The following is a 4,414-nucleotide window of genomic DNA, read 5'->3' as shown; positions in this document are numbered from 1 at the left end:
ACCAGGTAAATTTAAACCCGCACCTCAGATCTCCACATTTTTTCCTTATTCAAAATAAGGAAAAAATGCGGACGGGAGTATTTGGACTAATTTTCCGCATTCATTCCAGATTTTCTTCGTATTCAAATTTCCAGATTTTCTCCGTATTCAAAATATGGAGAAAATGTGGATGGGAGTATTTGGACTCTTTTTCCGTATTCTCTCCAGATTTCCGCATTTCCATATATACAAAATATGGAGGTATTTACTTGGTTGATAAAATGCGGAAATACGGAAATCTGGAGAAAATACGGAGTTAATCACATGGTTATAAAATGGCTAATAAAACCGCTACATGATGCATACATACATAAATATTTACAAAACCATTAACAATGTGCAAAATTATATACAATTTATTATATCATTATGAGAAAAAAACATATAAATGAATGAACAAAATTACACATTATGTTCATGAGCAATGTATTGGATCTTATATCTTTGACAAACAAATAGGAGCATGTATGGAAAAAAAACTGGAACTCTTATTTAAGCCACAAGTTCATCATGGAAAAAATGTGGCATTTTTTAATATTCATATTAAATAAATGGAAATTTATTCATTCTATTTAAGCAAAAGTGGGAGTGAAATGTTCAACACTATTAGGTATTGGGGAAAAAATAACAATTGACATAGCATTGAATATTTACAAAACAAGAAAAAATTTTAGACATTTTTTATCAATCTGGATCACATTTGCCATTTTCTACCTGCATCCCTGATTCATATTTCTCACAATTCAATTTATATCTCAGGTCTGTGCTTTACACCCATCTGTCCAATAAAAATTTTCTTCAGACTTCTTTGTAATTTGTAAGGTCTCTGCATGTTTAATTTCTTGCAGCAGCACTTGCGGTCGAATTGTCAAATCCTATCAATTAAAAAAAAAGTTCTTAAATCATAATGGTGCAATATTAATAATATTTAAATTCATTGCTTTTATTCCTTTTAAAATCTTTTTATAAACACAAGTTTGGGTTCTTCAATTTAATATCAATTTGTTTAAAATATTATTTATAATAATGACAAATCATAGTTGACTGTTTTTAATTAAACAAGCAATAAAAAAAGAAATAAAAGAATATATATACCTCAAACATAACCATCCATGGACCAAGCTTTAAGCCCGTTAAAATCGCAGTAAGTTGAATAAGCACTTATTCTTTTTCAGAAATCTCCTCCTCATGCACAGACGCTACCAAAAAAAAATGTATGGTAAATCATTGCTAGAGATTACAGCCCATGGCTCCCCAAAATTAACACCTTTAATTGTGGTTAACCATAATAAAATTCTATGAGCTGATTGAAAGATTTGAATCATGGGCATATTGGCTGAAACGTACATAGCCTGGTAGCTCAGTCCTAGGCCTAGAGTATTTATTTTCATCATCACAGTGACACACATGTTAAAAAAAATATGACTGACCTACCGCATATGAAATACGTGTATCTGCATCTTTTGGTTGGTACAGCAATACGATCTCAGGCTGTCTGGTCAACAAACTTCTTCCTTTAGACAGAGCAGACGTTGCAACATGGAGGCCAAGGTTAAATTTTGGCGGTCTGTTGTTTAAATTAATTGATCACTGAGCCCGACTTTTTGAAACATTCTTCCGATCCCGATCAAATTGTACATAACATTCAAGAGAAACAGAGAACTGCTGTTAACTCCAAGACAGTTTTTATGCACCCAATTTTTTGGGGGGCGCATATTGTTTTTGTCCTGTCTGTCTGTTTAGCTGTATGTCTGTCTGTTTGTTTGTCTGTTGTCAACTTTAACCTTCGCCATAACTTTTGAACCGTGAGACTTAGAGACTTCATATTTGGTATGGATACTCCACTACAAAAACACTTTCAACTGACACCAAGGTCAATGACCTTATGACCTTGATTGTGACCTTTATGCTAAAAATAGCTTTTTCGAACTTTCGCCATAACTTCTGAACCGTGAGAGATAGAGACTTCATATTTGGTATGCATACTCCACTAATTAGGCACTTTCAACTGACACCAAGGTCAATGACCTTGTGACCATGACTGTGACCTTTATGCTAAAAATAGCTTTTTGGAACTTTTGCCATAACATCTGAACGGTGAGAGATAGAGACTTCATATTTGGTATGCATACTCCACTAATTAGGCACTTTCAACTGACACCAAGGTCTGTGACCTTGACTGTGACCTATATGCTAAAAATAGCTTTTTCGAACTTTCGCCATAACTTTAAAACCGTGAGAGATAGAGACTTCATATTTGGTATGCATACTCCACTAATTAGGCACCTTCAACTGACACCAAGATCAATGACCTTGTGACCTTGACTGTGACCTATGTGCTAAATATATTTTCGAATTTTCGCCATAACTTTTGAACCATAGATGATAGAGACTTAATATTTGGTATGCATACTACACTAATAAAGTGCTTTCAAATGACACCAAGAACAATGATTGTGTGGCCTTGACTGAGACCCATTTGCTAAAAATTGCTTTTTAGAACTTAATGTTGCCGCCAGGTGCTACTGTGTCTCACAAACACATCTTGTTCTTGATGAAAAAATTCTAAGTCCAGAGCTCCGTATTTTTTCCGGATGAAAAATATTCTAAGTTAAGAGTTCAATATTTTTCCAGATGAAAAATAGACTAAGTCCAATTCTCCATATTATTTCCGTTTATTTTCCGGATTATTTCCGTATATTTTCTGCTTTTCCGTAATTGTTAATTTTCTCCGTATTTTTTTCCACATTTTTTCCATATTAAAATGAGGAAAAAATGCGGAATAATGCGGAAATCTGGAGATCTGAGGTGCGGGAAGGAGGTGCTTATTTCCTCCCCCTTTAACACTGTGTTTTTGGTCTTTTTGGTCGCTTCTATTGCTTTTAAATCTTAACCTAAGTTTACTGTTATATATTTATTACAGTGGTCTGTCTATTAGACACCCAATTCAACTGTTAAAAATTATTTTTGACTGTAATGAAATAACTACCGATAATTTCATATTTTTGTCCTTGCAGTTTTCCAAATACAGATCATTTACTCGTACCTGTCCTTGATTGAACATTATTTGTGTATGAGAGGCGGAGCTAACATTTTAGGAATGACTCTAATTCATGGCCAAATTATTCGAACATAACCTGGTTTGGGTCAGTTTACGCTTTCTAATCCGCTTTGCGGGTGCTGCTTTTTATGAGTTCAAATTTGCCGCTCAATAACGGAAGTGATTAGAAACAAGGGGAGGTAATAACTGATACATAACGAGCTACAGTTTGAAGTTAAAGGCACATTTATTAAATCTGGAATTTTCCATGAATCCCGAGGACTGGAAATGAGAATTGCATGGATACAGATGATTCAGCTGGTTGTCAAGGGGGGTGTGTCCCCATACTAAACAAGGTTATTGAGAAATAATTTGCGTTTCTGGAAATCAACTGATGAGATACTAGAATACAATCTAAATTAAATTATATCGTAAGAATTAGTCTAATATTAGACTGCACGAACAACAATAACATGTATTAAAAAATACAAGACCTCTACTTTCCATCTTCCTATTTATTTTGGCTGACTATTTAGCGTGTTCGAGAACAGTGTTTTAGTTAGCTAAAATGTGCTACCTATATGTCACGTGACGGAATTTGTTGATCTTTCCTGTAGTTAAATGAAAAGTTTCCGTTTTGAAAGATTATTTTAACGCAAATTTCGCAGATCCCTAAGTGCAGTCATCCTTTTGAGCAGCGAGGAATATTTTTCTGGCTAGCAATTGCTGCGACACATCAAATCACGGTCGGAGTCTGTGTATATACATGTATATAATTATATATGAAGCTCTCTAAAATGGGAGAGGATCGTACATTTTGGCCGTGGTCTGCGATGATGCTATTTCTCATACGTAATACTATAATACGCAATGACCCCGCAAGTCATTGCGCAATGCATATATCTTTGTGAACACACGCAGAAGACTTAATTCAGCCCACTAAAATCGCATGAAAATCCCAAAACAAGTAGTATTCCGCTTTTCGTACACTTTTAAAGGGTAAACTTTTATGTTATGGCATCGTACCGGTATATACCTACAACAACCCTTTTTATTAACTGATTGAGATGTTAACTTTTTTCTTCTTTCCTAAAATACATGTATTTGTTTTCCTAATATAGGATTGTAAAAAGATATAAGAAATCCAAACAATCAAAAGACTTAGTTAAATTACAACAAAATATTTAAGTTTCATTGTATAAAAATTCCACAAAATAGTATTTAAGAAACAGTCGCGCGTGTATTGTTTAGCAATTATAATCATTTGATTTTGGAGTTAGAAAGTGAAACAATTATCTACAGATATTTTTCATTAAATATTCTGACTAAATATCT

The 4,414-nt window shown here is 33.8% G+C and overlaps 1 long non-coding RNA gene across 2 annotated transcripts; it reads right to left on the bottom strand.

Annotated features, from left to right (window-relative positions):
* Positions 1-380: 380 nt before the first annotated feature.
* LOC134260009 (uncharacterized) lies at positions 381-2,120 on the bottom strand. Of its 2 annotated transcripts, XR_009990446.1 has the most exons (3): positions 1,474-2,120; positions 1,135-1,238; positions 381-914 (listed from the first exon to the last, which is right to left on the bottom strand). It is a non-coding gene; the product is annotated as an uncharacterized LOC134260009 (long non-coding RNA). The 2 variants fall into 2 exon arrangements; XR_009990447.1 differs by having other exon boundaries at positions 1,135-2,120.
* Positions 2,121-4,414: the final 2,294 nt, after the last annotated feature.

Source organism: Saccostrea cucullata, unplaced genomic scaffold (assembly GCF_032062105.1).
Source record: "Saccostrea cucullata isolate Sc308-1 unplaced genomic scaffold, CSIRO_AGI_Scuc_v1 ctg12658, whole genome shotgun sequence".
Taxonomy (NCBI): Eukaryota; Metazoa; Mollusca; class Bivalvia; order Ostreida; family Ostreidae; genus Saccostrea; species Saccostrea cuccullata.
The sequence above is the reverse complement of the archived record's forward strand: the minus strand, read 5'-3'. Positions and strand labels throughout refer to the sequence as shown.